The sequence below is a fragment of the Rhinopithecus bieti genome, unplaced genomic scaffold, assembly GCF_001698545.2.
Source record: "Rhinopithecus bieti isolate Rb0 unplaced genomic scaffold, ASM169854v2 scaffold_29976, whole genome shotgun sequence".
Classification (NCBI taxonomy): domain Eukaryota; kingdom Metazoa; phylum Chordata; class Mammalia; order Primates; family Cercopithecidae; genus Rhinopithecus; species Rhinopithecus bieti.
This window is the reverse complement of record NW_016813386.1, coordinates 2,498,164-2,511,904: the sequence shown is the minus strand read 5'-3', so window position 1 is coordinate 2,511,904 and position 13,741 is coordinate 2,498,164.

Here is a 13,741-nt window from a genome sequence, read left to right as displayed (position 1 = left end):
GGAGAAAATAATAGAAGAATGATATTAAATACAGAAACTTAAATTTATTTTAGATTCGTAATTATGCACTGATACAAATGACATTTTATCTCTTCAGTGCCTCAGCACTAGAACAAAACAACTAAAAACAGTACTAATTGTCATATGGCTTACTTTATACATTTATATTTACAATTATTGAGTTATATCACTTCACTAGTTAAGAGCTTCTTTCTGAATAAGCCAAAGTTTCTCTTGTGCTTATTCATCCATTCACTCAGTAAATACTTATCAATCTCCTACTATTGTCCAGACAGGAGTGATAAAGCCATTGACACACCAGTCAGAACTCCCTGCTCTACCTTTCATTGTAGTAAGGAAAGACAGACACTAAACAACAACAGCAACAACAAATATATACCTTTTTTTTTTTTTTTCTCATGGAGTATAAGTGGTATGACGAATGAAAACAACAATTAGGAAAGGTTAACTGAAGTGCCAAGAGATTGGGAAGTGAAGGGGTTATCCTTGCTAAGGCTAACCTTAGCAAGGATTTTGAATGAAATTTTGAATGTGATTTTGAATGAAATTTTGAGGCAAGTAAAGGAGTGAATCACACGAATACTGAGGGGAAAAAAAGGGTGTAGTCAGGGAAGCCAGAAGTGGCAGACTCTGTAGCAAGATCATGCTTAGTATGTTTAAGGAAAATGACAGTAGGTCAGTGTGGTTGTATGTGAGTGAACAAGAGACAGATTACTAAGAAATAAAAAGGTAAAATTTAATGAGGGCTTATGTTATAAGTTCTTACAGACAGGTCTCTGAGTGGTTACTCTGGATGAGGTGGGAAGGCAGTGGAAGATTTTGAATGGAAGAGGAACATGACTTGACTTAGATTTTGACAGTATCACTCTGGAAGCTGTGTTGAGTAAAATCTTTAAAAAAACACTTAGAGGAATTGTGAGACTACAGGCAATTTTAGGGAAAGATGGTGGTGGCTTGCATCAGCATAATTGCAGTGGAGGCATTGACAAGTAATCGGATTCTGGATAAATTTTGAATATGCTGCAATGGGATTTGCCAATTTATTGAATCAAGAATATGAGAACAAAATATTAAAGCAATGGAGGATGCCCCCCCACCCCACATTTTGATATGAGCACTTACATGTGAAGTTGTTATATGTTAAGATGGAGGAAGCTGCAGGTAGAATTGTTTGGGAAAGAAGATTAGAATTTTGGTTTTAGACATACTATGTTTGAGATGGCTACTGGACATTTAGATGGCAATGTTAAATAAACTCTTGGAGGTGTAAGCTCAGAAAAGAAGCACATTTTGGAGATACATTTTATGAGTCATTTTCACATCAGTGGTAATTAAAGCCATGATATTGGATGAAATCGAAGAGAGATGGACATAAGAAGAGATTACCTCCAGTCTGTGCTCTTGGACATTCTAATGTTTACAGGAGAGGAAGATAAGATTGAAGCATCAAAGGAGAATGAGCAGGAGCAACCAGTGAGGGAGGAAAATAACCAGAAAAATGAGGTGTCACGGAAACTACTTCAAGAAGGAGTGAGAAAGATTAACTGGATCAAATGCTGTTGCTAGATCAAATAGGAGAAACACTAAGAACTGCAAATAGGATTTAGCAGTGTGAAGGCCACAGGTAAGTTTGACAAGAGAAATTTCAGTGATGCTGTAAGTTACAGAGAAAATGAGAGAAGAGGAATTAAAGATAGTGAGTATAGCACTTTTGAGGAGTTTTGATGAGTAAGTGACAGGAATAGATTAATATTTGGCTAGTGAGGTGAGTTCAGGAGACATACATAAGAAACAACATCATGTCTACAGCTGTAGGAATACGGCAATAAAGAAAAAATGTACTAAAGAGAGATGACAAGATGTGATGATGTCCGACAGTACATGGAGGAGAGAATTGTAACAGTGATGCCCTGGAAGAGATGAGAAGGAATCTAGGACATATGTAGCAGAGAGCAGCAAACTGGAATTTAAATCACAGATCATTCATTCATTAAGAGGAATGATGTTTAAGTATGGATGGATTCAAGATGGGAGGAGAGGGGGCAGTGGTTGCTTGTGATAGTTGCTCCTGATTCATTCCGTAGTCCAAGGGCTTTAGAAGCAAGGTTGTCCATTAAAGGATCATCTATCTAATGCCATTATTTTTAGAATAGGACATCTTTCTCCCTCTTGCATATAATTATCACATATTCATTCAATAAATAGTTACAGAAATAGCTAGTAGGATAACAGGAGTGGTCAACACAGACCTTGATTTTGTGGAGTTTCATGGAGCATCTGAAAAAGGAATTAAATATGTAATTACACAAACCACTGAAAGCCCTACAGTTGCAAAAGTTCCGTTTCTAGTCTGGTTAGGGGAATTGAGGATTTTTCTCAAGTAGAGACAGTAAACAACACTGAAAGTGCAGGGGAATAAGGCTGTGTGTACACGAGAGTCCAAGAGGAGAATGTGTAAAAAACTTGAGAAGAGAAACAGCTTGAAGTCAATGAGATAAGGAAAAAGCCTAGCCATAGAATCTAATGAGAATAAGAGGAGGAAACAGAAGATGGGGCTGAAGAAGAAGTGGTGGGAAGTATATTAAGGCCATTTTAAATATTCTATCAAAAATCTTTAACAAAAATTTTGAAATGGAAGAGTAACTTGAGTATTCTCACTTAAGCAACTACCTTGTTGAATTCCTTTCTAACAATGGCAATATTATTCAACTTGGTGATCAGTGATAATATTACATGATTTTCTTTTGGGTTTTGCACACTTAAAAATTCCAAATGGTGTTTTATGAGTTCCCAAGGCAATAACAAAAACTTTTACATTATGCATACATTATAAGAGTCATCAGCAATTTAGTACTAAATGTTTTTGCTGGGCTTCCCGCTGTTTATGATTCATTATAGATTTGTTTTGAAATAAGTGACCCCGCCTTCCACAAAATGTTTTATGTAGATAGAAAAGTAAATATATAGACATAGAGGTAAGTAGATATTCATGTATATATGATTCATCCATCATTCCTTTTCATTTCAAGGCTTTGTTTTCTTGTTAATAAAAATATAAAATCTTCATATATACATAAACCTCGCATGATTTTGAACTTCTTGATTACGCATTCAGTTACATGCATTTTTTTCCATTGATCTAGTTTCTGCTCTCAAATTGTTACAGTTGCATATTTTACAAAATGTTCTCTTTTACTATGTGTATTTGCTAAGTGATTTCTTAGATGATGAGGTAATGATTATAATACCTTTTCACTTTCTTTATTGAAACCAACTATATATAATAAATAATAAGTAAACATAAAATTGACCCTGATTTCATAGTTTCAAAGATATTTTTCTGTTTGAATTTCATATATACAGTAGACTAATTTTTTTTGACAAATAGCACTTATGATAAAGAACCTCAGGGTCATTATATGTGAGCCACAGTATTATGTAAAAATGAGAACTATTATTGGTATTTCTGAATAATTTTTTTTTTTTGGTCAAGCAGTGACCTATGTACTACTATTACTGTCAGTTTGTCAAAGCAGATCACTATTTTCCAGAGAATAAAATCTAAATGCTTATTATGAAATGATATCTCACAAAACCAGTGCTAATATTTTATAATAAACTAAGATATATAATTACTTGTTCTAGTATCTCTTGCCAAGTAAAAACAAAAACAAGCAATGAATGCACACAAAGATACACACACATCACAACTCCTTTGACCTCGATATTAAATTAAGCTTGAGTTATTCTCTTAACTACATTCTAACTGTCCATTTCCATGTGATGTTGTATAGCGCTTAGTAACAGTATCTGGCATCAGCAGTCATTGCTACTGAAATGATATACTTAGACATAATTTAAAAAAAATCAAAATTCAAGATTCTTTTAAAAATCCTTTGGATAAATTACAACATGGATTTAAAAACTTATATTACATATTACATCCCTGACATTCACTATTTCACAATTCTTAATCTCTCAAGGAATTAAATTCTATCTTTGACTCAGTCACTTCTCACATTTAGTAGAAATTTGTCTTCTTGTTAGTTTCTTTTCATCAGTACCGATTTTCCCACTTAGCAAAACATAATGGTTTGTTTATAGTTCTCTGCTTTGAACTGAACTAAAAATCATGATACTATTAGGCTAATGTAAATGTAAGTAATATAAATTCAAGTAAACGCTAAGTGGTTGAACAGAGGCATGTTTTAAGATGATTTATGAGAAACAAAGCTTGGGTGATTTTCAGTAGCAAAGTATAGAGTATATTATAAGAATAAGAAATAGCATCAATTCCACAGAAGAATGCACAGGAAAAAGCTGTTGTTATGCCCAGGGACATTGGACAGCCCTGTTGGACTGAAATGTTGAGTATGAACAGCGGACTAATGAGGCAGTATACTGGAAAGGCAAGTTAAGGAAATACTCTAGAGGAATGTGAATATCTGTCTTAAACTTTTGAATTTCATTTAGTACAAGGTATAAATACTTTGAAATAAAATTAACATGGTATTTATATGTTGAAAGTAATCTTTATGAATGTTAAGCTAATACAAAGAAGAAATGAGTTCGAAAAAGAAAAATGATAGAACATTGTTATTAGCCAGTGATAAAGTAATGCTTGAACTGAGGTGGTAATGACAAGAATAGACAGGAACTGATGATTATGTTTTTAAAAAATAAAATATTAAGTGCTAAGTACTGGAGTAATCTTTTATCTGCAGTATCTCAAATAATGTCATAGTAGAAGAACTCTTAGAATCCCTGTTATACAATGAGAAAAATGATCTTCAAAAGCTGAAATAACAAGCTCAAGGCCATACAAGTAGTGAACAAATAGTGAAGCAGGGCTATCAATCTTCCTCTCCCTAAAAGGAGGCACATCCAAGATTCATTCTTAACTCTTTAGCTTTCTGTTTTTAAGATCTTTAGAAGGTTCATTTATTGAACGATTGAGTCACTTATATAATACCCAGCCAGATCCATGTTTCTAATCATAACTTCTCACTCAAGTCTGAATTTTGCATGCATCAACTTTCACCTGGAAAATTCATCTTGGATTTTTCATCATCCTGAAACATTAAGTAAAAATTCTCTCACTGAATATAGTTATGCTATGGTCTGTCAGATGAGAATTATTTAACTTCTTGTATTTCTTTTGTTGCACTGAATACAAACCAGCCAATCTATTGTTCAATCAGTAAATTGTGTTACACTTTCTGGTGAGACTTCTCTTATCTGTGGTTAGGGTTGGCAATTTAAGTGATTAAATTTATAGTATGTTTATCTTTTATATTTCATTGTAAACAATTCTTGATAAAAGATAGAATAAAAAATATTACATGAGTTTATAAATGCCTCCCAGAACCATTTCCTGCCACTTCGCAAATAACTCTGTATCTAAACTTTGTTCCCTTTCTCTGAAATCTTATGATTTTTTGACTCATTTAGGCTACAATATTGATAGCCGTGTGTGACTGCTTTCTGATCACATGTAGAGACAGCCTTACTACTTTTCTTTTATTTCTTGAGTTTCTCCCCTTTTTCTCTATTTCCATGAAAACTGTATTTTTTTTCCTAGGTGTCACTAATACCTTTTTATTTCAATAATTGTATTGCTTTTTTACAACCTATATTATACATTTGCCCTACATTTTCCTGAGTACATTTAGTAGAGTAAGTTAAAAACTAATAGGTACCTAGTGACTAAAGATAAATTTATTATTTACTTTAGATTAGTCTTTATGACAGTTCCACTCACAAATTCTCTTTCCCAATAAATATGATCTCGCATTATTTCCAAAGTATTCTCTCATTCCCAGTTCCATCTCTACAGCTCTGTTTAAATAATCATTACTTATTATTTAACTTGTATTTATCTTTAATTTGTATTTATCTTGTTTATCTGTTAGCCATTGTAAACTCTAATTTCATTCTGAAGTACAACTCAGGCCACTGTACAAAACCTTGGTAGTTTTTTCTTTACTATTTTAAAGCCTAATAGGATTCACTACTCATTTGATACGTTACTGTTTATCACTTGTGTTGAAACTTTTGATTTTACACATGTTGCTTTCTTCCAAAATATATCCTAAATGCTCTGAGGGCACACATATTATTTTATTTCTCTTTAGAGTCCTCTTGCCATGCATGCAAGTCTTATAAACATATTAAGTATGTTTTGATTGTAGGGATAGTGCATGCTCTCTTCTAAAGTACATAATTTTTCAGAGAGGGTATATGAAATGTTCTTACTGCTGATGTTCATGTGTGTGTGTGTGTGTGTGTGTGTGTGTGTGTGTGTGTGTTGGTAGTTTTAGGGAAAGTCACAAGGTTTTAAACATAATTGCAAAATGCTCTATAGATACATATAAAAGATATACATTTTGTATCTTGAGAATGTTTCTGGCTCAATTTAGACAGATTAACAATTCTAGTTATGGAGTATCACATATCAATGTAAAACCATACTGATCTGTGATTTTGGCTTCTCCACAATTAAAAAATAGTTCACAGATGTGCAGGGGGACTAAGTTTTAGAAACTTGTGTAGCTTATTAATAAATAATTATATAAGACAATCCTTCAATAAAAAGAGAGGTGCATATACTGATTAGTTTGGGGTTTCAGGAGTAAGAAATAGCTTTTCATTTAAATTAATAAGAAGCAATGGTGTTTTACCAGAGTGGCATGCATGCAGCTTGTGCTTTTCTGTAGTATTAATCTCTGCCACAGAGTCCCCATTGCTAATCACTTCAATAAATATATTATGAGAGCCTAAATACATGGATAATCTTACACTGTTGTTAACCTTTCCACAGAACAGATGAATTGCTTTGAGTACATTCTAATAGTGGATCAGTGACTCTCTATGCAAACAGTCTTTAAAAAGTGAAAATGTTTGAAGAAAACATTTCTTGGGAATGCTTTTATTAATCATCAAAATACCATGATAGGAGATACAATACTCTTCAAATGAGATTGAATGGGTCTATATTCAGCTTCATATTATGGGAAATTTTAGATATTTCTTTTGAAACAATAAAATTTGCATTTTTGTTATATTTAATGTTATATACTTCCTTCAGAAATATTACTTTATTCCTGCATGTTTTAAGTTTTATCTTTTATACAGAATATATTATAGTAAGTTTATTAAACTAGTGATAGTTTCCAATTTTATTGACTACCAATATTTTTAGTTATCTAAAAATATTAAGATTTTAATTTTAGAAAACTTAATTTTACTGAAGCAGATATCTGGACATGGTAAAAGTCTGCAATATTTGGCATTCTCACCGATGATGTAAATGGGTTCTAATTTATCTACGTCCTTACGAACACTGGTCTTTAAAAAAGATAGTTATTTTAACTGTCTTCTTTGGACAGATATTTGTTCAAGTACTTTCCCAACTTTTAATTGGGTTATTAGTTTTGCTGTTAAGTTTAGAAGTTCCTTTTTTATTTTTGGAAATCAATGGCTTATTAGATTTATTATTTGCAAACATTTTTTCCTATTCCATAGGTTGCCTTTACTCATTGTTTCTTTTGTTGTGCAGAGGTTGTTAGTTTAATGTAGTTCCACCTACATTATCTGTTTTTTGCTTTTGTTGCCTATTATTTGGTATCATATCATTGCCAAGACCAATAATTATAAGTTTACATTAAGCTGATAACAACTTAACTTTAATCACATGCAAAAACTGTACATTTTTACTTCTCCCCTTCCCACACACTTGGTTATTGATGTCTATTGTGATGAACTCCCTCAACTTTCACTTCTCTGAGAAGGTCTTTATTTCTCCTTCATTATCGAAGGATAGTTTTGTCATATACAGTGCACTTGGCTGGCAGTTTGTTTTTTGTTAACTTTTTTTTTTTTTCTCATAACTTGCATCTACATTCTACTTTCCTTTGACCTCCAAAATTTCTGCTGAAAAGTCTTCTGATACTCTTATTGAGATTTTCTTGTACATTGAAGTTGTTTTTCTCTTGCTGCTTTAAAAGTTTTCTTTGTCTAAATTTTGACAATTTGTCTATAATGTGTCTTCATGTGCATTTCTTTGGATTTTTCTTGTTTGAGATATTTGACCTTCCTGTATCCAGTTATCTACATGTTTTCTGTGGTTTGGGAAGTTTCCAGCCAATATTTATTTGTAAAAACTTTCTAGGTTTTTTTATTATTTAAAAAAACTTATTAAAATTTCTGATAATTTTAGAAGAGTTTACTAAAATTGAACAATAATCTAATTGGTGTTAGAAACTTCATCAGCAACAGCAGATGCTATTGAAGAAAAAAAGATATTTATTGGTTGAAAACAAAACAGTAATTTTTAGTCTAAAATCATATATTTAGCAAAACAGTTAAAATACAACAAATAAAAAGTGCTGAAGCAAAGGTATATTTTAAGGGAAGAATTTGAAAATTTGCTTCCCATGTACTCCATATAAAAACCATTAGCCAAAGATGAAGTAAAATAAAAAGAACTGGAAGAAGGAAAATGATATGTGACACAAAGTACTGTATTGTAGATAAGTTCAGGAAAAAAAATAAATTCAAGGCAATCTTAAATAATCTCAACATCTAGGATTAAATATAAATTAGTATAACCGTTCAGGAATATATTTGGGAATGTATGTAAAGACTACACGAAATGCTTAAATATTTTGACACAGTAACTTAAGATAAATATAAAAATAGAAAATGTGGACACACATCAGACCAGAACATTGAATAGTAACAATAAATTGTAAGTTAATTAGCAAAATAATGGAGAAGTGTTTATCTAAATCATGGTGTGTTTGTATAGAATTATTAGGTCAGGGTTAATAGAATTATCCCTGAAAAAAAGAAACATGCAAAAATGTAAAAGATATCCCAATGTATACGTTATTTTAAATTTTGGGCAGGTTATTTTGATTATAAACATTTCTGTTGATAAAACCTATCTCTGGAGGTTATACATTTGAAAGGCCAATTTACAATAATATTTTTGAGTAGATTATTATTTCAATTTTTTTATCAATGGGTAGAAGTAGCAGATCTAATAGAGTAAAACATTTTAGATAACTTTTCAAAGAGTGCCAGTGTGTTAATTGCCTGTTTAAACACATTTGAAGCAAGTATGAGAATAGTTTCATACATATGATGATACACTGAAACATTATAGTGTTTTGTGTTTTCAAAGAGTTCACTAGATTCAACATTTTAATCATGTTGTATCAAATTATCATTGGACTGCTAAATCTACCATACAAAATTCAACAGGACTTCTCAAGATGGTTGAGTAGTTGCAGATTTTGTATGTCATACCTAACATGTCTAAAAGCTTTCTCTCATTATGCAAAAAGCCATGAATAATCAGGTCAAGGCAGTATGCAAAGAAAATTATCCGACTGTGAAACTAAGGAAAGGCCTATTAGGCACAAGCTGTACACCTGTTTGCTCGTTTCTCACTTTAAATGGTTTGTCATTGTGTTTATAAAATCTCATTATTTGAGAGTTCCATGATGAAAGGAAAAGTTTCTTAAAATAAATTCTACTCAACATAAGCCATTTTAGATCAAACTAAATATTCTTCAACAATCTTACCTATGCTTGAAATATTAATGTATGAAATGTTATACACAAAGCATATTAAAAGTGTATAATTTAACTTATATAGAAAACAATTTTACTACAAAATGTTGACACATTCCAACAAGAAAATCTGTCAATTAAAAAAAAAAATAGATACCATTGTCTGTGCTTGCCAAAATATCCACTTCAAAACAGTTTGGTTTGGCGGGCTTTTTTTTTTTTTTTTTTTTTTCCAGACGGAATCTTGCTCTGTCGCCCAGGCTGTAATGCAGTAGTGTGATCTCGGCTCATGGCAATCTCTGCCTCTCTGGTCCAAGTGATTCTTCTGCTGTAGCCTCCCGAGTAGCTGGGACCACAGGCGTGAACTGCCACTCCTGGCCAACTTTTTTTTTGTGTGTGTGTATATATATTTTTATTTGTTTGTTTGTTTGTTTGTTTGTTTTACTAGAGACAGTGTTTCACTATGTTGGCCAGGCTGGTCACGAGCTCATGACCTCAAACGATCCTCCCGCCTTGGCCTCCGAAAGTGCTGAGATTACAGGGTGACCCACTGTGCCCAGGGATCAAATATAGTTTTACCTTTAAACTGAAACTTACATAGATTTTAAGAGAATTAGAGTAGTGCAGTATATTTTATTTAATCTTTTCACATACTGCTGTTGTAAAGACATATATTTGGCTTACACTATTCCTCAGAATGAGAATATTTGTTTTTATTTCATTCTGCATATTTCTAGCTTATGTAAACAATAGAACTATAATACCTAAAATATGTAAGATATTGGCTATATATGTTCTTCTCAACACAGCCCTCAAAAAATACCACACAGCAGGGTGACTATAGTAAAAACCAATATATTGTATATTTAAAATTACCTAGAGGAGAATATTTGAAATGTTTCCAACACAGAGAAATGATAACTGCTTGTAGTGATGGATCTCCTAAAATCCCTGACTTCATCATAACATATTCTATGCATGTATCAAAATATCACATGTAACCCATATCTATTTATAAATTTTATGTATAAATAAAAACATTAAAGAAAGGTGGTAGATTTTAGTATTTATATATTGAGATTTATATGTACTGGTATGGCAAGTTCAGTTTTATATTCATTGGATAAAGATTTTCTTTGACATGTTCATCAAATTATTATAGTTTATATTTTTAAATTATGTTTAAGCAGAATTTTTTCTATCAAAACTTTGAAATGACAATGTGGTTTTTCTTATTATTTCTAACTTTTATTTTTTGACATTATCATGGCTTATTAATATTGGTAGTAGTAATTTAGAAAGTTAAAATATTGCCCTCCTTCCATAAATGTTATTCTCATAATACACTTTTAAAACAGTAGATTATATAAACATATTGCAGTTATCAAATCTGTCATCATTTAATTCTGTAAATGTAAGGATTGTATGTATATTATACATGTGCACTGAAAAATAGCTAATTTAAGAATAATTGTATTCTTTGATTCATTTAACAAGCAGAAAATATTTATGTTATACTAAATGGGCTGGTGTTCTATATTTGAAACTTTGTATTTTATAGTGCTATATTACTTGTGTATGCAAACATATGCATTAGATAAATATTATAATTTGTTGTTTTTATTTTAGTTTTCATCAGTGCAGTGACTCTTTAAGTGTGAGGTGCTTGAATAAAATAAACTTAAAGAGTATACATTGCTTCAAAGCTGTTTGGAAAATATCTGCAATGTACATTATGTATTTAGAATGTGAAGTCACATCCAATGTAATATGAAGTAGGGCAAGGATTAGTGAGGAATTTGAGGAATACCAAGTATAGTTTGTAAGCAAATCATCAGCCTTGTAATCATAACTTAGAGTTTCAAGAAGGACATATCTGAGCCCCTGAAGGAGTCGAAAAATGTCAGTAAAGGGGCCAAAGCAAACTTTTGAAGCAGGGACAATAATTTACTACAGTGTTGAGTCTATGAACATGAAAAAGTGGATACAATTTACTACAGCATTGTGTCTATGAACATGAAGAAGTGGATACTCTAATAACTTAGCAAGAGGACCACAGGTTAATAAAATTGAACTTTATAGACTAAGAAAGGCTGTTTGCAATGAATATTTTAAAAACTCTGCCAGATAATTAAACTCTATGGAATGAAATGTGTAAGTAAAAATTAACAAAATGTTCCAAATGTTCCTTCTTGAAAATTTGTTCGAATTGTGTTGTCCCTTGAAAAGTTCGCTCTAAGAGTTTAAGGATCTTTCTGATTATAGCAATTCATTCATTGATTTATTTACTTATTCAGCACTAAATAATTATTTATTTAATACTTACTAAACACCAGGCATTGTCTCAATTTTCATGGATATAGAAAAACTCTATTTAAAAAAGCACATAATAAAAACAACATATATACTAAACACACCCATGTATGTCAGATGGATGACTGCTGTGGATGAAGACAGAATAGGGAGAAGAAGGAAAATATCAGGATGGAAGGGTAGGGGTGTTGTGGATGTGGAGGCATTTTCAATTTCAAACAGTATGGTCAAGAAAAACTTCACTGAGATTGTCACATCTAAGCAAAGACTTGAAGTTGTTAATGAAATAAGTTACATGGATTACTAAGGGAGGAACATCCTCAGGAGAGGAAATAGCAAATGAAAAAAACTTGAGACAGGATTCTGCCTGCCTGCCTATATATGAGATGATATATTGATCAAGCAAGTGATATATGAGGAAAAAAGGTAGAAATCGAGGAGGATGTGAGAGAAGTGGGTGGCAGGTTATCACAGGTTTCGTAGAACCTTGTAGGCTATATAAATAAGCTTGTTTGTACACTTAGTGAGGTAGGTAGTCATGTTTTGAATGGAGGCCTGAGAGGATTTTTTACTGTAAAAAGATCTGGCAGTTGTGTCAAACATTGAATATACATGAAGGGAGTAGGGAGGGACAATGAAAAAAAGCAAGCAGATCAATTGGTAGCCTACTGAAATAATTCAAGAGAAACATGGCAATGCCTTGGACTAGGAGATAACACTTTGATGGGATAGCAGTGAAATTCTGGATGTGTTTTGAAGGTAGTGCAGATAGGATTTGCTGATGTACAAAGATGGGATGTGATTTGGGGGTTACTAGAGAGGACGGTTGGAAGGACAAAGCTGCTATTTATTGACAATTGGAAAATTGGATTAATTTTTGGACAAACATGGTTTGAGATGCCTATTCCATCCCCAAATATTGGATATGTGAGTCTGGAGTTCAGAGGCAAATTTCATTCTGCAGATGAAGTTTTTGCGATTTTCAGCACATATATGGTATGAAATTCACAAAAGAGTTAACTGAATGAGATCTATGAATGAGTGTTGATAGATATGTGGTTCAAAAACCAATACCTAGGCATTTACAGAGATGTGTTGTGACTAAAAAAATAGAAAATGCATTTAAAATCTGTCTAAATGATGAAAGAAGTTATTTGGATCACATTCAGGAATGAGTTAGAAACTAAGATGCAAATTTTTGTAAATAAATGAAATAAATGACAATAGGCAATTTAACTTTGAATAGGGAATTAACTCACATAACTATAGTTGGAACAGCAAGTTACAATAAGTGCAAAAATAAAATATGGCTGCAAAATTAATATGAATAAAGTCTTTTTCTCCTACCACAATAAATCAATAAGGACAGAATTTAAGTAGCAAATAATATGGATACCACTAAGAAGATCAGTGTCTTCTCATGAGCATATTAAGATACAATGGCATGCAAGATGAAGAATAATATAATATTAAATGTATTTATATTTTAATCTACTATGTTTCTAAAATATTAAAAGAAAGTATTAAGTATTAAAAATGTTAAAGAGAATTGTAGAGAACTATATGGAGTGACTTGTATGACAATAAAAGAAAGTTTGAATTTCAGGTTCTGGGTGATGTGGATTTGTCATAGAGTAGAAAATCAAAGACTGAACATGGAAATGTTGTGCCTTTACTTAACTTTAGACACTGGTAAAGTGAAAGGCATAAATGACTGAAGGCTTCTCTAGGGAAGTAAGGTTTGGAGCTGAAACAAACTGCTAAATTTCTTAGTCCCAAATACACTAGAAGACATGGGCATTTTTTTTTTTTTTTTTTTTTTTTTTTT